Here is a 25,398-nt window from a genome sequence, read left to right on the forward strand (position 1 = left end):
TATCACCTTTTTGCAAAGAATGGCTAAAGACCCCCACACTAGTAAACTCATTATTGCCTTCACCGAGCATATTACCAATGCTCTTATCAAAGCCAGGGAGGAGAAACTTAAGCTAGAGACTTATATTCCTAGAAAACTAGAATATGGTTGGGATCCTATGGGCAAAATTAAATTGAATAATATCTCTTGATTTGCATTATGTGATGTTGGAGCTAGTGCTTCCGTTATGCCCAAAAGAATGTATGATATGCTTGATTGGAAACCTTTTGATCCATGTTCTTTTGGTGTTTGTATCGTTGATTCTTCCGTAAATAAACCTTTAGGGAGAAATGATGATGTGCTTATTATTGTCAATGATAATTATGTGCTCGTTTATTTTCTTATTATGGACATTGGATGTGATCCTTCATGTCCAATTATTTTGGGACGTCCTTTTCTCCGCACCGTTGGTGTTATCATTGACATGAAAGAGGGAATTATTAAATTCCAATTTCCTCTTAAAAAGGGAATGGAACACTTCCCTAGAAAGAAGATTAAGTTACCTTATTAGTCCCTTACTCGGGAAAGTTATTCTTTTGGAGTTGATAACACTTGATCTTCTTGCATTATGCCTAGCTCAAAGGCATAAAAGAAAGCGCTTGTTGGGAGGCAACCCAATTTGTTTTTACTTTCTATTTTAGTGGTCTTGATGCTTGTTACTACTATAGCAACATCATTGTATCTTTATTTTTAAGCTTTGTGCCAAGTTATATCCTCCGATTGCAAGAAAGTTCAAAAATTATGACATGCCGTCAAGAAACAGATTCTGTCTGCTGGACGGAACAATTTGCCAAAAATCACCAGATCATCTTTTTGATCTGAATTGTTTTGATAACATGCTCTATATAATTGCCTTTCTGGAATCTGTTCTGAGTTTTTTGATTTGAGTTGCAGAAGTGCCCCGAATAAATTATTTACTACCCGTTGTTCTATTTTTCACAGTTTCTGCCATGTTTTGCGTTTTCATTGTTTTGCAAATCCTAAGCTTAGTTTTTATTTGCAAAAACCTTTTGGCATTCATAAGAAGCAGTATATTTTCATGAAAATATTTATTTCCTCCAGGTAATGAATTATTTTATTATGGGAACTAACCACTCTAATGAGCTTATGATGACTTTCGTATGAAGGGAGTTTTCAAGTATGTGACGGCACATGATGAAAGAAGATACATGAGTGTCAAGCTCTCAAGCTTGGGGATGCCCCCATGCACCCCAAGAAATATTCAAAGGGGACCCTAGCGTCTAAGCTTGGGGATGCCCCCGTGCATCCCCTTCTCTATCAACAATCATCAGTTCCTCCATCTCCATGCTATATTTTTATCACGTCATATTATATGTGCTATGCTTGGAGCGTCTCACTCTTTACTTTTTTTAGTTTTGCTTGTTGTTCATAACAAGTCGGAACCTAGCCTACCTTGTTTGGGAGAGACAAACACTCCATTCCACTCTAGAACACAACATAGGTTTTCATGCTTATCTTTTTCGTGTGTTCTACATCTTTTCGTAGCTACTATCATGCTTAGCTCTTAGTTTTCATGCTTATCTCTACTATTAAAGGGGATCTGCCATCGTCGTGATGGTTCGACCTCGTACTATCCCCACTTCCTCCCGCTAGCACTTCCACCGATTTTTTTCATCCCTTCGTAAACCATACGATTAAATAAAGAAAACAACCGGTTCATAAAAAACGCCCTCTATCTTAACGAAACGATAATCCCCACCACCCCTCGCACGTCTTCCCATCGCTCAGCCTCACGCCCGCCCATCCCCGCACCCTCCCCCGCCCCACCAGCCCGCACGACGCCTCGCCCACCTTGACCCCCTCGCCGCCAGCGAACCCAGCCCCGCCGAAGCCCACGCCACGCTGCCTACCCCCGACCCCCTCGCCGCCGGCCATCCCAGCTCCGACCCATCCTTGATTCGTTCCACCTCTCCAGACCCGATCGGATCTGGCCGCCTCGCCCCCGCCTCAGCCCCGTCCCGAACGCGCCATTCAGTAGTCCCAAACGCGCCATTCAATACCCCACGGATCCGCCTCTCCTCATCCTCGCCGGCGTCGAGTGATGGTGGTGCTCGGGCGGCCCAAGAGCGGGCGCGGCGCGGGCGGGGATCCGCCTCTCCTCATCCTTGCCGGCGTCGAGCGATGGAGGTGCTCGAGTGGCCCAAGCAGCGGGCGCGACGCCGGCGGGGATCCGCCTCTCCTCATCCTTGGCGGCGTCGAGCGATGGAGGTGCTCGGGCTACCACATGCGCCTTTTGTGCCACCCGCCCTTGGTTGTCCAAGTCACGGGGTGCAGATGGCGTCGTGCGCGGCGAGCTGCGGCGTTGGAGGCGGGGACAGAGAAAGGGAATACGAGGAGAGGTACACGAGCAATATCGATGGAGGCAGTGGCAGAGGTTGAGGAGGAGGGGGGCATGCGCACGACATCGTGTATGTAGGGTGCTCACCCGAATTCCCAACCCGTGGAAGCGGACGAAGGAACACAGTATGCTCCCTCATTGTATCAATGCTTCGAGCCCCTCCATGACCACTCTAAGTACTGGATTAAGTGAAAAAGAATCATTACTTCGATCGTCTTGTTTGGTACCTTACGATGCTATGGAGTTTTCTCATGGTTGTTGTATCCTTGTTCACTCAATCCACTGGTTTTTCTCCTATTTGTGCACTTCAAATCTGCTATGTTGAACTATGTAGGCCCTTTTTGTTTTGCTCCTCCTGTCGTTCCTCTCTAATTTGAAAGGCATTCCATTGACTCAGCTCCCTGCATATGTAAAGAGTGGTGTTGCATATTTTTTGAATGTTAGTGGAATCTGAACGGTGAGTGTTACTCATAATCGTAGTATATTCAGATGGTAAATAATTAAGCATTGTATGTACTCTGTATACCATTTGTTACTTCAAATCTGTTGTTGGGTGGAGAAGAAATCTTCCCTGGAATCTTTGCACTAATAAGTATCGTACTTTTCTCAGTTACCTTGACATATTGTTTGGTTATGAATGGCATACACAAACACAACAATCGCTATATATAGCAGTTAATTATGTTGAAGGGCCCTTGTCTGTCACCTCGATGCCTTGGCAACTGATTACTAAAAGCTATATGTCAATCTGAGAGGCTGACATTGGCACTTTTTCCTAAATATACCATAATCATGTGATGATGTTTTGAGTTTTCAGATTGTCCTGGAGCCCCTTTTCTACCACTGCTCTTCACAACTATGAACATGGCCTTCAACATTTTTGTTCTAAATCTGGTGAAGATGTCTACAGCACTGGTTGCTTCGTTAACAGCAACACTAGCAGGTTCAGTAACAAAACACACTCCCTCTGAATAGTTTAAGACGCACTATGATGGTTCATACTTACGACTATATGAGGCACATGTTTTTGTAGTTTAGTTAAAAGTACCAAGATAAAGCTGTTTGAAAATTGAAACATTTAGTTTGGCTTGCAAATCATTTCGTAGTGTGCTAGCACATATGCCCTGATAAGTACTCCCTCCATTCCATATTAGTTGTCGCTGATTTAGTACAACTTTGTACTAAATCAGCGACAACTAATATGGAATGGAGGGAGTAATAAGCACCTAGCGCCTGCCACGTGCGTGCAAATACACAATTAGACATGGTTCTTCTGTGTGGTCAGTCCTATTCATTTCTAACTTTTTGATTTCTTCGTCCACTGCAGTACCTCTTTCGATATACGTCCTGTCGTTTCCTCTTCCATACATGCCTGGAGGAACAAGTTTAAGCACATCCTTTTTGGTCGGCGCAGCTGTCTTGGTGCTTGGGTTACTCCTATACAATCTCCCCCAGAATTCAGCTGATCAAGTGAAGACAGAGTGATATAAACCAAAGTCACTCACAAGAATGGCAGCAAGCTTTTGATGCACATTGATACAATACAAGACCGTGCATTTTCAACTGCGATCAGAAGCACATGTTTGTACAGAACTTCTGAAGGGTGTGACACTCTACAACCTAAGAGAAATATTTTCGCACAGGCAGGGTTGTCAGGCGTGAAGCTGCAGCTGACAAACATTCAGTTAACTATACAAGAAGATTTCTGGGCCAAAGCAGGTATCACCCTGGTTCTTCATTTGTAATTTTGAGAACAATCCAAGATGTATGTGTCCTTATCGTTTGTTCATTGACTTCCTCTTAGCATTGGGGCGTTAAACTAATTCAGCTATTGGTGGAAAGTTTTGGATATTTATTTCCTTGGTTTTTGATGTGCTTCCGCTTGCCAGAACGAGGCTAGGAAGGCGAACTAGCATGCGATGACTGTAGGGAACAAGAGGATGGAGCCTCATTGTAAGAAGAGAGGCTTATATAAAAGAATAAGTGGTTTGAATGCAGGAAAATGAAGATCGTGAGACTACCTGACATGAATGGCATGGACTTGTTAATAACTTACATGCTTGATACACAATAGATGACAGAGCTAAAATTATAGAAGTGGGAGAAGGGGGACCACGACACATGGCTCGGGTAGTGAGTTTACCTCCTAACATCGTTTATTTATTTGTTGATGTGGTATCTTATGCTCAATTGATTGTGAATATTTGAACATAATTAACTTGTTATGCTGATGTTCATGATAATTACGCAGTTGTTTGTTAGTGATCTTTAAGGCCGTGTTCCTTCTCATCTTGATAATGGAAAATTAAATATTGCAAACTTTATTCAGTGCAATAAAAAAGTTATCTGTTGTCTCGTGCGGCTCTAATTTCATCTGCATTTATGTTCCAGTACAGTTTTTTACACTTAGATTGACCTCTTGCGACTATGCTTCACTGGCCTTTGATACTGCGTTCCTTCTATTCTAGAGAATGGGAAAAATATGGAACTTCACTATTTCTACCTGATTCACACTTTATTCATTGGATGTTTAGTTTTTGTTGAACTAAGATACTCTATTCCGTCGAGTCTTCCTTTACGTGTGGAACCTTGCAAGGAAATATGTTCAAGCACCTAACATATTCTATTTGCAATTGACTGGCAGTAGATTTTTATGATAAAGCGGCAGGTAACTTCAAGCACCTAACATATTCTATTTGCAATTGACCGACAACAGATTTTTATGATAAAGCGGCAGGTAACTTCAAATCACAACTGTTTTGCTAAGTGTTCCACAATAAAAATATAAATTTTTATACGAACTGCTATGCTCGACTTTATTCTACTCACCAGCTAATCATTTCACAGCATGAAGACAATAGATCAAGTGGAGCATGTATTACTTCATTGCAGTTTGATATGCCCTCCAGTATTCTTATATTTGGGGATCATAGTGGAACGGTAAACTATTCCATGGTTACAAGGGTGTGTTTAGTTTATGTGTTTAATACACGTCCAGTGCATTGAAATTTATTTCTTCTTTCCAGGTCCGCATAATCACATTTAGAAAGGACTCTAGAGGCAATATATTATACTTTTGTTTAGGATTTTTTAGGACTTAATTTTTACCAGTTGCATTTTGAGTATTGTTCTGTATAACTGAAGCACCATCATATTTTAGTGTGTGGAATGTGCCCGTGTGACAATCTTTATAGAAGCTACAAAAAAAATTCTTGAAATTTGATTCTATAGTATTAGATATCATTGTAAATTTTAATCTCTCGCGAGACACAGGGATTGGACAAGACACTTCGTAGTAGAGATTGTGCAAGGCGAAGTATGAGGAAGATAACACGGAAGATAAAGGGTCGTGCAAGAAGGTTTCCTCTCGAGAAGAGGGAGGGGAGAGGATGACGATGAGATGTATTTATCTACCACTTTAGGACCATGAGATATCATATGTGGATAGTCTATTCCTCATGTCACATTACATTTTTCTTGATACACATATTTTATTATCCGTGGCAACGCACGGGTACTATACTTGTCTTTTAAGAGCTATTATTTAGGCTGCTTCTGGAACTCTCTTGAGTTATGATGCTTATCTTGTTTAGAGAGTTGGCTCGTTGCACTGAGTTGTGTGTCTTGCATGAGTAGGTAACTGAGGTTGCTATTTAAATATAGTAGTAACTTGGAATAGTTTTAAGGTATTGATTTGAGTAATGTTTGGACTATTGGTGCCAAGAGCTTGATCCTATTAGTGATAGGTGTCGTATTTTTGGAAATCCGTGTGTTTTTGAAAAACTAAAATTAGTTGAGAACTGTAGCTACTAAATTGATCGCTAACCTCTAGAGGGGTTGGAATATATAGAGTACCCTCACGTTACCATGAGTCGAGGATGCGCAAGGATAACCAAACTCCCAAACACTCCTCCTCGGGGTACTTGTATCTTTGTGAATTTCCTAACTAGATAGAGAGTTACAAATAATAAGTGTATGAGTTCTTCGGACTAATGTGAGTATTCGATTGTTGGCACTTCCACCATCCATATTTTGCTAGCCTCTTTGGTACCGTGCATTTCCCTTTCTCACATTGAGAGTTGGTGCAAACTCCGCCGTTGCATCCAAACCCATGACATGATACACTCTGTCATACATAAGCCTCATTATATCTTTCCTCAAAACAGCCACCATACCTACCTATTAAGGCATTTCCATAGCCTTTCCGAGATACATTGCCATACAACATCCACCATCTCATGACTTGATATTCATGTCATACATGCTTTTGCTCGATCGTAGAGCCGCATGCTAGTTGAGCCTTGTCCTTATTACTGCTACATGACGCGCTAATATCATTGCATATCCTGCTACACTAGCAGAGGCATACATTTGCATACATCATGATAGCTTTCACTTGTCTTTATGTTGAGTACTTGTTATAAAGTGTGATGATTTTTCTTTTTATTCATGTAAAACATAGAGTGTTGCCCTTAAGTGAGGAAAAGATCCCAAAGAGGACAAACAAAAGATCCCAAAGAGGACAAATGAGAGATAAAAAAGAAATAGCCAAAGAGGCCACAAAAAATAAAAATAAAAGAGAAAAATAAAAAGAAATAAAAAGAGAGAAGGGGGCAACACTACTATTCCTTTTGAAAGATCCACACTCATACTCCATTGTTATATTTGTACTACATAGAGATTATCATTCATGCATAACTATGTGGGGACCCTTACACTATAGAACTTGGTTTGCATATTCCAATGATGATCCTCCTCAAATGAGCTCTAGGTCTTCATGGGAAAACAAGTTGGATGCACCCCCACTAGTTCCATTGGAGATCTTACCTTAGCTCATATGTGCATTCGTTACATGGCAATCCCTACTCCTCACATCATATCTATCATTTGGCTTTCTCTCGCCTATGGTTGTCCTCATTGATGTGATCCTTTCACACCCTTTTTGTCTTCCTTCCCCATCATTATTCTATTTTCCATCCTAAGTGCCAACATATCTTGCTTACGCTCATCCATTGCATGAGTGCTCAAAAAACGGAGGGGAGAGGATCATTTCGATTTGTCCCTAACTAGTGGTGTGGGGATGAGTCAAAATAAGATTCCGAGGGAGACTAAGTGTGAAATTTTAGTAGATTGAGTTCACAATTAAAAAATATATTTTATGATCTCAACCCATCTCCCACTTCTTGCACGCAAACATCATTTGGAGACATTCGAGTCACGGACAGCGAGATCTCTTGCACCTTTATGTTCTTACTTTGCTAAATTCAATACTAGATATAAACTCTTGCTTGTTATTGTCTTGACTTGAATTGCATATCTTACTTGCTTTACTTTGAAATTCCTATATGTGTGTTAGCATGTCACCATAGAAATTATTGTATTATCATTTATCTACTCGAGGACGAGCAGAAATTACGCTTGGGGATGTTGATACGTCCCAAACGTATCTATAATTTCTGCTTTTTCCATGATCTTTTGGGCGACATTGTTATATGTTTTGCTACACATTTATATAATTTTACACATATCTGGACTAACCTACTAACTCAGTGCACCGAGTGCCAGTTTTTGTTTGCTGATGTCTATTTTGCACGGGCTTTTACCCAATTTTCCAAAGCCTAAAAAATGCAGGAAAAATATATAAAAAATCAGCAAAACAGAAGCGTCCGGATCACCGAAGATGGGCCAGATGGGGCGAGGGGCCTCCCAGGCGGCCTGCTGATGCGTCCAGGCCCTAGGCCGCGCAGGAGGTCGCTTGGGTGGGTCCCACCTCCTCCAGTGCCCTCCTTTGACCTATATTTAGAGCCCCAAGAGGAAACCCTTGCAAACTTTCTGGAATCGCGAATTTCTCCATCCTTCCGCCGCCGCAGCGCTTCCAAGATCGGGAGCGTCAGGAGACCTCTTCTCGGCACCCTGCTGGAGGGAGGATTGACCTCCGGGAGCTTCTCCACCGCCATGGACGCTTCCCGGACATGCCATGAGTAGTTCTCCTTGGACCATGAGTCCATGACCAGTAGCTATGTGATGTCTTCTCTCCAATCTTGTGCTTCAATGGTTAGTCCTTGTGAGCTGCCCTACATGATCAAGGCATCTATGTAATTCTCTTGCTATTGCTATTCTCGGTTTGTTGGGATCCGGTGGATTATGAGATTATGTTCAGATTGTGATGAGTTATATATTTGATTATCCTTTTATATTATGTTCCTTAGTGATTCATGCATGTTCTCCGTTGCTATTTATTGCTTTGTCCAAGTAGTAGATTGTAACTCCAAGAGGGAGCGTTATGCATGATTGTGGGTTCATGGCCCTCGATGTCTAGCTTGAGTGATAGAAACATGAGACTAGGGGATGTGCTTGTTGCCACCAGGGAGAAAACAATGGTGCTTGTGACCACAGTTGCAAGGATTGTTTACCTTACACATAGTTCGTTAATGTAGTTGTCCCTTGTTTTGAGTTTAAACTTTGGGTGGGGCTCGCAACTTAATACCGGATAGATGTTCTGGATAGATATCTCAAGGTGGATAATTAGTAAGTAGATGCTGATGAATAAACGGTCTACTTGTCTTGGCGTACTGCCCATTACTATTGAACCTCTAACTATCAAGTAGCATAATTAGCATTGCGGTGCGATCATAATTTTGTCAATTTCCGAACTGTGATTTGTTTACCCAAGCATAGTTGTTTACTGTCTTGTGGGAGAGAGACATCACTAGTGAACATCATGTGACTCCGGTCCATATCACCATCATTGTTTACACCTCCATCGTTTACTGCTTTCATTTACTTTTTCGTTGCAATCACTATTACTTTCCCGCTTGTGTTTTGATCCTTTGGAAAACTACAAGGGCGGAGAGATTGACAACCTCTCTGTACTCGTTGGGAGCAAAGTTATTTGTTGTGTGTGCAGGTCCACGTCTTTTGCTGACCAAGACAGGAGACACCTACTTGTTGAGCCTAGGAGTCCTTCTGGTTCGATAAACGTTACAATTTTCGTGTAAGGGAAATCTGCTGCTCACTACATCTCCACCTTCCACTTGGGGTAACCAACAAGGGGCAAGAAGTATATCCATCAACTCGTCATCAACATCCCCTTCCTTATCAACAATCATCAATTCGTCCATTGCTACCTCTTGAGCTTGCGTTGGATTTTTCCCTTGAACAGGAAAGGGTGATGCGGCACAGTAGGAGTAAGTATTTCCCTCAGTTTTGAGAACCAAGGTATCAATCCAGTAGGAGTATCAATATGAAGCACCGATGTACGTGTGCAAAAACAGCAAACTTGCACCCAACGCTACAAAGGGGTTGTCAATCCCTTCAAGATTGATAGCAAGGTGAGATCTGAAGGCGGAAAGTGCAACGAAGTAAAAGTGTAAGGCTTAAAATATGATGTGAAGTAGACCCGGGGGCCATAGTGTTCACTAGAGGCTTCTCTCATGATAGCAAATATTACGGTGGGTGAATAAATTACTGTCGAGCAATTGATAGAACCGCGCAAAGTCATGACGATATTTAAGGCAATGATCATACATATAGGCATCACGTCCGAGACAAGTAGACCGATATTTTCTCCCTCTACTACTATTACTCCACACCTCGACCGCTATCCAGCATGCATCTAGTGTATTGAGTTCATGACAAACAGAGTAACGCCTTAAGTAAGATGACATGATGTAGATGGATAAACTCATGCAATAGATATAAAACCCATCTTTTTACCCTTGATGGCAACAACACGATGCGTGCCTCGCTACCCCTTTTGTCACTGGGTGAGGTCACCGCATGGTATGCAACCAAAACCAAGCACTTCTCCCATTGCAAGAATCATAGATCAAGTTGGCCAAACAAAACCCATAACTCGAAGAGAATTACAAGGATATGAAATCATGCATATAAGAGATCAGAAGAAACTCAAATAAGATTCATAGATAATCTGATCATAAATCCACAATTAATCGGATCTTGACAAACACACCGCAAAAGAAGATTACATCGGATAGATCTCCATGTAGATCATGGAGAACTTTGTATTGAAGATCCAAGAGAGAGAAGAAGCCATCTAGCTACTAACTATGGACCCGAAGGTCTATGGTGAACTACTCACGCATCATCAGAGAGGCAATGGTGTTGATGAAGAAGCCCTCCGTATCCGAATCCCCCCTATGGCACGGCACCAGAACGTGCCCCTGATGGGATCTTGCGGAGACAGAAGCTTGCGGCGGTGGAAAAGTATTTTCATGGATCTCTGTCGTGGTTTTTGATTTTTCGGGGATTTATAAGCGGAAGAAGTAGGGCAGACGAGCCAGAGGGGGCCCACAAGCCTGCTAGGCGCGGGCCCCCCTGGCTGCGCCTAGGGGGCTTGTGGCCTCCCCTAGTGGCCTCTGCCTTTGTTCTCACGCTCCCTGCGTATCTTGTGTTCCGGAAAAAAATCTTTTCGGAGGTTTTATTCCGTTTGGACTCCGGTTAATATTCTCGTGTGAAAAGGGTCAAAAACACGGAAAAAATAGGAACTGGCACTTGGCACTGAGTTAATAAGTTAGTCCCAAAAAACATATAAAAAACATACAAAACATCCAAAGTTTGACAACATAATAGCATGGAACCATCAAAAATTGTAGATACGTTGGAGACGTATCAAGCATCCCCAAGCTTAACTCCTGCTCTTCCTCGAGTAGGGAAGTGATAAAGACTGAATTTTTGATGTGGAATGCTACCTAGCATATTTGTCCTTTGTAACTTCTTTCATGTGACATGATTGTTCAGATCCGTAATATTCCAAACAATAGTTTGCTATTGACATGAAAACAATAATACTTCAAGCAAACTAGCAAGGTAATCATGAACTTTCAAAATAACAAGGCCAAAGAAAATTATCCCTACAAAATCATATAGTCTGGCCATGCTCCATCATCCCCACACAACTAATTTAAATCATGCACAACCCCGGTATTGGCCAAGTAATTGTTTTCACACTCTTACTTTCTCAAACTTTTTTCAACTCTCACGCAATACATGAGCGTGAGCCATGGATATAGCACTATAGGTGGAATAGAATGTGGTGGAGGTTGTGAGACAAAAAGGAGAAGATGGTCACATCGACTCTGCATATCAAAGGGCTATGGAGATGCCCATTAATAGATATCAATGTGAAAGAGTAGGGATTACCATGCAATCGATGCACTTAGAGCTATAAGTATGTGAAAGCTCAAAAGGAGAACTAGTGGGTGTGCATCCAACTTGCTTGCTCACGAAGACCTAGGGCAATTTTGAGGAAGCCCATCATTGGAATATAGAAGCCAAGTTATATAGCAAAGATTCCCACTAGCATATGGTGGTGACGGAACGAGAGATTCTCAATCATGAAGATCATGGTGCTATTATGAAGCACAAGTGTGGAAAAGATACTAGCATTGTCCCTTCTCTCTTTTTCTCTCTCTTTTTTTATTTTTTTTGTTTGGGCTCTTTGGCCTCTTTCCATATCTCTTTTTTTGTGGGCAACTTTGGCCTCTTTTTTTTATTTCCTCACATGTGACAATGCTCTAATAATGATGATCATCACACTTTAATTTACTCACAGCTCAATGCTTAGAACGATGAGGACTCTATAGGAAATGCCTCCGGCAGTGTACTGGGATGTGCAACGATCTGGCTTGGCGTATGATGTTGAAACATCTCGCTAGCTATCTTACGATCATGCAACGACAATATGAAAGGGACGACACATGTCATGAGACGGAACGGTGGGAGTTGAATGGCAATATATCTCGGAATGGTTATGAAAATGCCATAGTAGGTAGGTATGATGGCTGTTTTGAGGAAGGCACATGGTGGGTTTGTGCACCGGCGAGAGTTGCGCGACACTAGAGAGGCCAGCAGTGGTGAAAGGTGAAAGTGCATCTATACCATGGACTCACATTAGTCATGAAGGACTCACATACTTATTGCGGAAGTTTTTATTAGTAATCGAAACAAAGTGCTAAAGCATACTCCTAGAGGAAGATTTTGGTAGGTGTTAACCATCGCACGATCCCGACCGCAACACAAAGGATGACAATCAATAAATCAATTATGCTCCTACTTCCTAACATAGCGGTTCACCATACGTGCATGTTATGTGAATCACTAACTTCAACACAAGTATTTCTAGATTCACAACACCCTACTAACATAACTCTTAATATTACCAAATCCATGTATCAGAACTATTTGAGACGAATCAAACTTCTCTTTCTAATCAATGCACATGAAGATGGAAGTTTTATTGTATCCTCTTTGGGTACCTATCACCTTTGGGACTACATTCATAGCATAAGCCAACTACCAAGTTACTTAGAGAGATCACTCTCAAAAAGATGTAAGTGAAGATCGAGAGTTCTTATTTTTCCAAAATATGACACCTCCGTGCTCTAAAATATCTAAGTGAAGCACTTAAAGCAAAGTTATCTAGCTCAAAAGATATAAGTGAAGCATATGTGAGCTAAATTGCCTAACTCAAAAGATATAAGCGAAGCTCAAAGAGCATTCTAGCAAATTCACGATGAGTGCATGTATCTCTCAAAAGGTGTGCAGCAAGGATGATTGTGACACAACAAAAAGAAAAGACTCCTATGATACAAGATGCTCCAAGCAAAACACATATCATGTGGTGAATAAAAATATAGCTCCAAGTAATGTTACCGATGGATTGAAGACGAAAGAGGGGATGCCTTCCCGGGGCATACCCAAGCTTAGTCTTTTTGGTGTCCTTGAATTTGGCTTGGGATGCCTTGGGCATCCCCAATCTTGAGCTCTTTCCACTCTTTATCCCTTTGTCCATGAGAACATCTCCCAAAACTCGAAAACTTCACAACACAATACTTAAACAGAAACTCGTGATATCATTAGCACAGGAAAATAAACTACCACCCCTTTAGGTACTGTAGAAAACTTGATTTCTATTTATATTAGTGTTAGATTACTGTATTCTCACTTTTCCATGGCTAATACCCCCGATACTATCCATAATTTCATCAAAATAAGCAACCAACACAACAAAAACAAAATCTATCAAAAACAGACCAGTCTGTAGCAATCTGTATACTTCGTATACTTATGTTATTTAAAAAATTCTGAACAATTACGGAAGTTTGGGTAATTGGCATATCAACCAGCAGCAAAAAGAATCAACTCAAAATCTCTTTCTGGGTAAAAATGAAAAATAATTTCGTGAGCAAAAAGTTTGTGTCTTTTTCCAACAGGATCAAACAACCATCACCAAACTAGTCATAACGGTTTTACTTGGCTCAAACACAAAAAGAAACACAACAGACACAATCATAACAGAATTATGATGGCGTGGACGCAACAAAACAGAAAGAAAAAAGCAAAGATAAATTCATTGGGTTGCCTCCCAACAAGCGCTATTGTTTAACGCCCTTAGCTAGGCATAAGGTGATAGAATCACGTATCGTCGTCTTTGGTGCTCAAACCATAAGTATCCCTCATCATCGATTCATAAGACAATCTTTTTTTTCTAGGAAAATGCTCCATGCCCTTCTTTACAGGAAATTGAAATCTAATATTCCCTTCCTTCATATCGATGACAACACCAATAGTCCTTAGGAAAGGTCTACCAAGAATGATAGGGCATGTAGGATTGCAATCAATATCAAGCACAATGAAATCCACGGGTACATAGTTCCTATTTGCAATAATAAGAACATCATTGATCCTTCCCATGGGTTTCTTAATAGTAGAATCCGCAATATGCAAATTAAGAGAGCACTCATCAATCTCATTAAAGCCTAGAACATCACATAAAGAATTTGGAATCGCGGAAACACTAGCACCCAAATCACACAAAGCATTGCATTCATAGTTTTTGATCTTGATTTTGATAGTAGGTTCCCACTCATCATGAAGTTTTCTAGGAATAGAAACTTCCAATTCAAGTTTCTCTTCAAGAGATTTTATCATAGCATTGACGATATGATCGGTAAAGGCCTTGTTTTGGCTATAAGCGTGTGGAGAGTTTAGCATGGATTGCATCAAGGAAATACATTCAATCAAAGAGCATATATCATAATTGAATTCCTTGAAATCCAAAGTTGTAGTTTCATTACTACTCAAAGTTTTCATATCCTCTACTCCACTTTTAATGCTTTTAGCATCAAGATAGATAGACTCCGAATCATTGGGGCGTTTTTCAACCAAGGTGGATTCATATCTAGCCCCATCACCAGTAGGTTTGACACTAGAAAACAAGGATTCAATGGGAGTCACACCAAGCACTTTGAGATCTTCGTGATTCTCATCACATATTTTTGGTTTAGCAGCCATTTTATTGACTAAGGTAGCCTGTTTATCAGAAATCTGGGCTACCAATTTTTCAAGACGAGCAAACTGAGAATTTAGCGCAAGTAATTCTTTGGCCATATCATCGACTTCTTTATTCATAAAAGCCATAAAAGAATTTTGCTCCCTTAGTTCTCTACGGAAGTAACTATTATAATCAAACTGTGTAGACATGAAGCCTATAACACTAGTTTCAATCTCTTCCAACCTTGTGTAGTAAGCATCATAATCCTATGGTTGGGGCATACAGGTCTTAGCAGGCATACAAGGGCACAAGCGAACAGAAAGCAAGCGAAAGAAAAGGGCGAACGAAAAAGGCAAATATTTTTGTAAATTTTTGTTTTTCAGAAGTGGGGGAGAGGAAAACGAGAGGCAAAATAAATAAATGCAAGAGATGAGTTTGCAACACTTACTTGGATAAGCTTCACTTGATGCTCCCCGACAACGGCGCCAGAAATTCTTCTTGCTACCTCTTGAGCTTGTGTTGGATTTTTCCCTTGAAGAGGAAAGGGTGATGCAGCACAGTAGCAATAAGTATTTCCCTCAGTTTAGAGAACCAAGGTATCAATCCAGTAGGAGTATCAAGATGAAGCACCGATGTACCTGCGCAAAAACAGAAAACTTGCACCCAACGCTACAAAGGGGTTGTCAATACCTTCAAGATTAATTGCAAGACGATATCTGAAGCCGGAAAGTGCAACGAAGTAAAAGTGTAAGGCTGAAAATACGATGTGAAGTAGACCCGGGGGCCATAGTGTTCACTAGAGGCTTCTCTCATGATAGAAAATATTACGGTGGGTGAACGAATTACTCTCGAGCAATTGATAGAATCACGCAACGTCATGACGATATCTAAGGAAATGATCATACATATAGGCATCACGTCCGAGACACGTAGACCGATACTGTCTGCGTCTACTACTATTACTCCATACATCGACCGCTATCCAACATGCATCTAGTGTATTGAGTTCATGACAAACAGAGTAACGCCTTAAGCAAGATGACATGATGTAGAGGGATAAGTTCATGCAATAGATATAAACCCCATCTTTTTACCCTTGATGGAAACAACACGATGCGTGCCTCGCTACCCCTTCTGTCACTGGGTGGGGTCACCGCACGGTATGAACCCAAAACCAAGGACTTCTCGCATTGCAAGAATCATAGATCTAGTTGGCCAAACAAAACCCACAACTCGAAGAGAATTACAAGGATATGAAATCATGCATATAAGAGATCAGAAGAAACTCAAATAAGATTCATAGATAATATGATCATAAATCCACAATTCATCGGATCTCGACAAACACACCGCAAAAGAAGATTATATTGGATATATCTCCATGAAGATCATGAAGAAGTTTGTATTGAAGAGCCAAGAGAGAGAAGAAGCCATCTAGCTACTAGCTACGGACCCGAAGGTCTATGGTGAACTACTCACGCATCATCGGAGAGGCAATGGTGTCGATGAAGAAGCCCTCCATGTCCGAATCCCCCCTCCGGCAGGGCACCAGAACGTGCCCTAGATGGGATCTTGCAGAGACAGAAGCTTGCGACGACGGAAGAGTATTTTCGTGGCTCTCTCCCGTGCTTTTGGATTTTTCGAGGATTTATAGGCGGAAGAAGTAGGGAAAAGGAGACACAGGGGGCCCACAAGCCTGCTAGGCGCGCCCCCCAGGCTGCGGCTAGGGGGCTTGTGGCCTCCCCTGGTGCCCTGTGCCTTGGTTCTCAAGCTCCTGCGTATCTTCTGCTCCGGGAAAAATCTTTTCGGAGGTTTATTCCGTTTGGACTCCATTTAATATTCTTCTGTGAAAACGGTCAAAAACGGGAAAAACAGGAACTGGCACTTGGCACTGAGTTAATAAGTTAGTCCCAAAAAACATATAAAAGGCATACAAAACATCCAAAGTTTGACAAGATAATAGCATGGAACCATAAAAAATTATAGATACGTTGGAGACATATCAAGCATCCCAAAGCATAACTCCTGCTCGTCCTCGAGTAGGGAAGTGATAAAGACTGAATTTTGGATGTGGAATGCTACCTAGCATATTTGTCCTTTGTAACTTCCTTCATGTGACATGAATGTTCAGGTCCGTAAGATTCAAAACAATAGTTTTCTATTGACATGAAAACAATAATACTTCAAGCAAACTAGCAAGGTAATCAAGAACTTTCGAAACAACAAGGCCAAAGAAAGTTATCCCTACAAAATCATATAGTCTGGCTATGCTCCATCATCCCCACACAACCAATTTAAATCATGCACAACCCCGGTATTGGCCAAGTAATTGTTTTCGCACTCTTACTTTCTCAAACCTTTTTCAACTCTCACACAATACATGAGCGTGAGCCTTGGATATAGCACTATAGGTAGAATAGAGTGTGGTGGAGGTTGTGAGGTAAAAAGGAGGAGATGGTCACATCGAATCGGCGTATCAAAGGGATATGGAGATGCCCATCAATAGATATCAATGTGAAAGAGTAGGGATTACCATGCAATGGATGCACTTAGAGCTATACGTAAGTGAAAGCTCAAAAGGAGAACTAGTGGGTGTGCATCCAACTTGCTTGCTCATGAAGACCAAGGGCAATTTTGAGGAAGCCCATCATTGGAATATACAAGCCAAGTTACATAATGAAGATTCCCACTAGTATATGGTGGTGAAAAAACAAGAGACTCTCAATCATGAAGAACATGGTGCTATTATGAAGCACAAGTGTGGAAAAAGATAGTAGCATTGCCCCTTCTGTCTTTTTCTCTCCTTTTTTTGTTTGGGCTCTTTGACCTCATTCCACATCTCTCTCTTTTTTTGTGTGGACAACTTTGGCCTCTTTGTTTTTATTTCCTCACAAGGGAAAATGCTCTAATAATGATGATCATCACACTTTCATTTACTCATAGCTCAATGCTTAGAACGATGATGACTCTATAGGAAATGCCTCCGGCAGTGTACCGGGATGTGCTACGATCTAGCTTGGCGTATGAACTTGAAACATCTCGCTAGCTATCTTATGATCATGCAATGGAAATATGTAAGTGACGGCACAAGTCATGAGACGGAACGGTGGGAGTTGCATGGCAATATATCTCGGAATGGCTGTGAAAAGGCCATGATAGATAGGTATGGTGGCTGTGTTGAGGAAGGTCTATGGTGGTTTGTGTACCGATGAAAGTTGCGCGGCACTAGTGAGGCTAGCAATGGTGGAAGGTGAAAGTGCATCTATACCATGGACTCACATTAGTCATGAAGAACTCACATACTTATTGCGGAAGTTTTTATTAGTAATCGAAACAAAGTGCTAAACGCATACTCCTAGGGGAAGGGTTGGTAGGTCTTAACCATCGCGCGATCCCGACCGCAACACAAAGGATGACAATCAATAAATCAATTATGCTCCGACTTCCTGACATAGCGGTTCACCATACGTGCATGTTACGGGAATCACTAACTTCAACAGAAGTATTTCTAGATTCACAACACCCTACTAACATGACTCTTAATATTATCAAATCCATGTCTCAAAACTAATTGAGAGGAATCAAACTTCTCTTTCTAATCAATGCACAAGAATATGGAAGTTTTATTGTATTCTCTTTGGATGCCTATCATCTTTAGGACTACTTTCATAGCACAAGCCAACTACCAAGTTACTTAGAGAGAGCACTCTCAAAAAGATATAAGTGAAGATCGAGAGTTCTTATTTCTCCAAAATATGACACCACCGTGCTATAAAAGATCTAAGTGAAGCACTTAGAGCAAAGTTATCTAGCTCAAAAGATATAAGTGAAGCACATGTGAGCTAAATTGCCTAACTCAAAATATATAATCGAAGCTCAATGAGTATTCTAGCAAATTCACGATGAGTGCATGTCTCTCTCAAAAGGTGTGCAGCAAGGATGATTGTGACACAACAAAAAGAAAAGACTCCTATAATACACGACGCTCCAAGAAAAATACATATCATGTGGTGAATAAAAATATAGCTCCAAGTAATGTTACCAATGAATTGAAGACGAAAGAGGGGATGCCTTCCCGGGGCATCCCCAAGCTTAGGCTTTTTGGTGTCCTTGAATTTGGCTTGGGATGCCTTTGGCATCCCAAATCTTGAGCTCTTTCCACTCTTTATCCCTTTGTCCATGAGAACATCACCCAAAACTTGAAAACTTCACAACACAAAACTTAAACAGAAACTCGTGATATCATTAGCACAAGAAAACAAACTGCCACCTCTTTAGGTACTGTAGCAAACTTGATTTCTATTTATATTGGTGTTAGATTACTATATTCTCACTTTTCCATGGCTAGTACCCCCTGATACTATCCATAGTTTCATCAAAGTAAGCAATCAACACAACAAAAACAGACCAGTCTGTAGAAATTTGTATACTTCGTATACTTCTGGTATCTCACAAATTCTGAAACATTACGACAATTTGGGAAATTGGCATATGAACCAGCAGAAAAAAGAATCAACTCAAAATCTCTTTCTGGATAAAAATGAAAAATAATTTCGTGAGCGAAAAGTTTCTGTCTTTTTCCAGCATGATCAAACAACCATCACCAAAACTAGTCATAAAGGTCTTACTTGGCTCAAACACAAAAAGAAACACAAAAAAACACAATCATAACAGAATTATGATGGTGTGGACGCAACAAAACAGAAAGCAAAAAGCAAAGATAAATTCATTGGGTTACCTCCCAACAAGCGCTATTGTTTAACGCCCTTAGCTAGGCATCAGGCGAAAGAATCACGTATCGTCGTCTATGGTACTGAAACCATAGGTAGCCGTCATCATGGATTCATAAGGCAATCTTATTTTCTTTCTAGGAAAATGTTACATGCCCTTATTTAATGGAAATTGAAATCTAATATTCCCTTCTTCATATCGATGACAGCACCAATAGTCCTTAGAAAAGGTCTACCAAGAATGATAAGACATGTAGGATTGCAATCAATATCAAGCACAATAAAATCTACGGGTACATAGTTCCTATTTGCAATAATAAGAACATCATTGATCCTTCCCATAGGTTTCTTAACAGTAGAATCCGCAAGATACAAATTAAGAGAGCACTCATCAATCTCATTGAAGCCTAGAACGTCACATAAACACTTTGGAATCGCGGAAACACTAGCACCCAAATCACACAAAGCATTGGATTCATAGTTTTTTATTTTGATTTTGATAGTAGTTTCCCACTTATCATGAAGGTTTCTAGGGAAAGAGACTTCCAATTCAAGTTTCTCTTCAAGAGATTTCATCATAGCATCGACAATATGATCGGTAAAGGCCTTGTTTTGGCTATAGGCGCGTGGAGAGTTTAGCATGGATTGCATCAAGGAAATACATTCAATCAAAGAGCAACTATCATAATTGAATTCCTTGAAATCCAAAGTAGTAGTTTCATTAATACTCAAAGTTTTGATATCCTCTACTCCACTTTCAATGCTTTTAGCATCAAGATAGATAGACTCCGAATCATTGGGGCATTTTTCAACCAAAGTGGATTCATATCCAGCCCCATCATCATTAGGTTTGACACTAGAAAACAAGGATTCAATGGAAGTTACACCAAGAACTTTAAGATCTTCGCGATTCTCATCACGAGAACACGCCTTTTTAAGCCATCCATGTCTAGTGCTACTTCTCAAACAACAGCGCCAGAATTTGACACGTTGACGGAGACTTGCTTGCGTTGGTTTTTCCCTTGAAGAGGAAAGGGTGATGCAACACAGGTTCAGTAAGTATTTCCCTCAGTTTGAGAACCAAGGTATCAATCCAGTAGGAGAACCTCGTCAAGTCCAAAGTGCCTGCGCAAACACAAACGAGCTTGCACCCAACGCTATAAAGGTGTTGTCAATCCCTTAAAGATTGATTGCAAAGTGAGATCTGAAGGCGGAAAGTGCAATGAAGTAAAAGAGTAAGGCTGAAAATATGGTGTGAAGTAGACCCGGGGGCCATAGTGTTCACTAGAGGCTTCTCACAAAATAGCAAATATTACGGTGGGTGAACAAATTACTCTCGAGCAATTGATAGAACCGCGTAAAGTCATGACGATATCTAAGGCGATGATCATACATATAGGCATCACGTCCGAGACAAGTAGACCGATACTTTGTGCATCTACTACTCTTACTCCACACATCAACCGCTATCCAGCATGCATCTAGTGTATTGAGTTCATGACGAACAAAGTAATTCCTTAAGCAAGATGACATGATGTAGAGGGGTAAACTCAAACCAATGATGAAACCCCCATCTTTTTACCCTTGATGGCAACAACACGATGCGTGCCTCGCTACCCCTTCTGTCACTGGGTGAGGTCACCGCACGGTATGAACCCAAAACCAAGCATTTCTCTCATTGCAAGAATCATAGGTCAAGTTGGCCAAACAAAACCCACAACTCGAATAGAATTACAAGGATATGAAATCATGAATAAGAGAGATAAGAAGAAACTCAAATAAGATTCATAGATAATTTGATCATAAATCCACAATTCATCGGATCTCGACAAACACACCGCAAAGAAGATTACATCGGATAGATCTCCATGAAGATCATGGAGAACTTTGTATTGAAGATCCAAGAGAGAGAAGAAGCCATCTAGCTACTAGCTATGGACCTGTAGGTCTCTGGTGAACTACTCACGCATCATTGGAGAGGTCATGGTGTTGATGAAGAAGCCCTCCGTATCTGAATCTCCCTTCCGGCAAGGCACCAGAACATGCCCCAGATGGGATCTTGCGGAGACAGAATCTTGTGGTGGCGGAAAAGTATTTTCGTTGATCTCCTGATTTTTTCTGGGATTTTAGGGAATTTATAGGTGAAGGAGCTAGGACAGGGGAGGCCCAGGGAGTCCACAAGCCTGCTAGGCGCGGCCCCCCTGGCCGCACCTAGGGTGCTTGTGGGGTCCTGTTAGAGCATATATCTCCATATGTGGTTTTGGTAATTGATGACAATTCCTATGGACTAATGGTTGCCTTAAGTTATATTTATAGGATTTGTCCATAGGCACTTATTGAAGTCCATCTGTTGGGTTCAAGGAGTTTATATGTTGACCAAGATGTTATTCAAGGTATTATCCAAAGAATGGTCATAGAAACACTAGGTTGATCAAGATCTCAGAGAAAGAGTAAATCAAGATGATCAACACACAAAGCGTATAAGATGTACCGAGAGGGATCAAGTGATCCCATGGTATGGTAAGCATTGTCCATTACATGTTTGTGTACTAACCCATGGTCTTTGTGAGACTCCTATGTGTGGGTTAGGTGTGTTTCCATTGGGCTCGCGTCAAAAGGAAGATCTCATACAACCCATGAAGGATGACGTCAAGTGGTGATCGTCATCAAGATTGTGGTGTGCAAGTTCCATTGGGCTTGCGTCAAAAGGAAGATCTCATACAACCCATGAAGGATGACATCAAGTGGTGATCATCATCAAGATTGTGGTGTGCAAGTTCAAGTGGATCAACACGAATATATCATTGAAACTATTGTCAATGATCATGTGTTGATAAGGACAACCTCATGTGCTAACAAGGACAAAATCAAGATAAGCATTCCTGAGCACTACATGCTTGAATCTTGTGGATGTTCACATGGTGGACAAATGAAGATGAATACATAAGCTAGGCTTTCCGCATTGTGTATGGGAAAGCTACTTGAAGACTTCATCATGTCTTGCTTTCAACTTGAGCCAAGAAGGAACAACAACATCAAGCTCGGGTGAAAGGGCTAACTCAAAGGTATCGGTTCCTTTGACGTTAGTGGTGCGGAGTGATGATGAGCGAATAAAAGTATACACTCAAGTATGGATCATCAGTACTCTTTTATGATTCTTGAGTCCTTAGGGATCCCGCACTATTAAGAGGGGATCACAGGTTTTGCGATGAACTTGCTCAAACTACATCTTCACTTTCTGCTCAGACCACATCTCCACTGCTTTGCTGTTATCTGAAAACAGAACCAGTGCCGCGGACATCCGGCTTCCTCCGGACGTCCGAGGGCCGGACGACCGACTACCTCGGAAATCCGGAATCCTATACCAGAGAAATCAGAGCCATATAACTCGGACTTCCGGCTCCCTCCGGACGTCCGAGGCCCGGATATCCGACCAGCTTCGGAATTCTGGAACTATGCACCACAGAAACTTGAGCCATATAACTCGGACTTCCGGCTCTCTCCGGACATCCGAGGGCCGGTCAAGGGTCGGACGACCGACCAGCTTCGGAAATCTGGAGCCCTGCACCAGAAGAACATGTGCTCTATAACTCGGATTTCCGGCTGCCTCCGGACGTCCGAGGACCGGACGTCCGACCCCCGTCGGAAATCCGGAACCTACCACCATTATAAGTTGAGCTGTATAACTCGGATTTCCGGTCGTCTCCGGACATCCGGTCGCTGATAAATTCAACATAGGTTTAGTCATATCTACAGGCCTCGGACGACCGACCCGTGTCGGACGTCCGGTCGCTGATAAATTCAAAATAGGTTCAGTCGTATCTACAGGCCTCGGACGACCGACCCCTGTCGGACGTCCGACCCCTCGCGGACGCCCGGACTTCCGGCAACTGTCGGACGTCCGGACCCTGTGTGACTTAAAGCACCTCCAACGGCTGGATTTCACTCTCCACTATAAATACCCCCTCCCACTTCGTGAGAGGGTTGCCCAACATAGCCTTATCCTCATAAGAACACATTTCCACCTCACACACATTTGCTCACTCCAAATCTTAGATCCTAAGAGCATTTGTGAGCCCCTTTGAGAGTTGTTCCAATCAAAAGATAGATCTTCTCCCTCTCCTTCTCTCAACCCAAGCTATTTGTGATTTGAGCAAGTTTTGAGCATTCCCCGTGATCTTGTTACTCTTGGAGGTTGGAGACTCCTAGGCAGTAGGAGTTCTTCGGAGAGGAATCAATCCGTGTGATTTCCCCCGGAAAAGTTTGTGAGGGTTTGGAAGCCACCTCAAAGGCTTACCACTAGTGGTTGAGAAACGCCTTCGTGGTGTTATCTCAAAGGGAGAATAGGGTGAGCCTTCGTGGTGTTGGTGTGCCTTCGTGGTAACATCCACCTCTCTAATGGTGACTAGCTTCCCTCCAAGGAAGTGAACATCGGGATACATCTTCGTCTCAGTGACCTTGGTTATCCTTAACCCTAACTCCTTATTTGTGGTTTACTTGTGTTATTTGAGCATACATACATTGCATATTGTTTGTGCTAATTATATTGTGTTGGCTATTTCTTGTACAAGATTAATCATTCAAGCATACCCTCTATATCCACACGTACATACTTGCAACCCTTGATACATCGTGTTGATATAGTGTGATCTAGTATCTTGTGTTGTTCACCTACTTGTCGTGTGATATAGCTCAAGTAAGTTTGTGTAACTTACTTGTGCTTGTTAGTAACTGTATTGTGTCCATCTTGGTAGATCGTGTTGTTGATACACGTTGCAGTGCCTAGTGTATTTAGGATTTGTGCTTGACAAGTACCCTCTTAGTTTATTTCCGCATTAGTTTCAAGCCAAATCCGAAGAAGTTTTACATAGCCTATTCACCCCCCCTCTAGGCGTCATCGAGGTCTTTTCAGGTCCCCTGCTGGCCTGTGCCTTGGTTCTCAAGTTTGACGCGTATCTTCTGTTCCGGAAAAAATCTTTTCGGAAGTTTTATTGCGTTTGGACTCCGTTTAAAATCCTCCTCTGAAAAGGGTCAAAAACACGGAGAAAACAGGAACTGACACTTGGCACTAAGTTAATAGGTTAGTCCCAAAAAAGATATAAAAGGTATACAAAACATCCAAAGTTTGACAAGATAATAGCATGAAACCATAAAAAATTATAGATACGTTGGGGACGTATAAAGCATCCCCAAGCTTAACTCCTGCTCGTCCTCGAGTAGGGAAGTGATAAAGACTGAATTTTTGATATGGAATGCTACTAGCATAGTTGTCCTTTGTAACTTCTTTCATGTGACATGAATGTTCAGATCCGTAAGATTCAAAACAATAGTTTGCTATTGACATGAAAACAATAATACTTCAAGCAAACTAGCAAGGTAATCATGAACTTTCGAAATAACAAGGCCAAAGAAAGTTATCCCTATAAAATCATATAGTCTGGCTATGCTCGATCATCCTCACACAACTAATTTAAATCATGCACAACCCCAGTATTGGCCAAGTAATTGTTTTCGCACTCTTACTTTCTCAAACCTTTTACAACTATCACGCAAAACATGAGCGTGAGCCATGGATATATCACTATAGGTGGAATAGAGTGTGGTGGTGGTTGTGAGACAAAAAAGGAGGATATGGTCACATTGACTCGGCATATCAAAAGGTTATGGAGATGCTCATTAATAGATATCAATGTGAATGAGTAGGGATTGCCATACAAAGGATGCACTAGAGCTATAAGTATGTGAAAGCTCAAAAGGAAAACTAGTGGGTGTGCATCCAACTTGCTTGCTCACGAAGACCTAGGGCAATTTGAGGAAGCCCATCATTGGAATATACAAGGCAAGTTATATAATAAAGATTCCCTATAGCATAAGTTGGTGACGAAATGAGAGGCTCTCAATCATGAAGAACATGGTGCTATTATGAAGCACAACTGTGGAAAAAGATAGTAGCATTGTCCCTTCTCTCTTTTTCT

This window comes from Hordeum vulgare, chromosome 4H (genome assembly GCF_904849725.1).
Source record: "Hordeum vulgare subsp. vulgare chromosome 4H, MorexV3_pseudomolecules_assembly, whole genome shotgun sequence".
NCBI lineage: Eukaryota > Viridiplantae > Streptophyta > Magnoliopsida > Poales > Poaceae > Hordeum > Hordeum vulgare.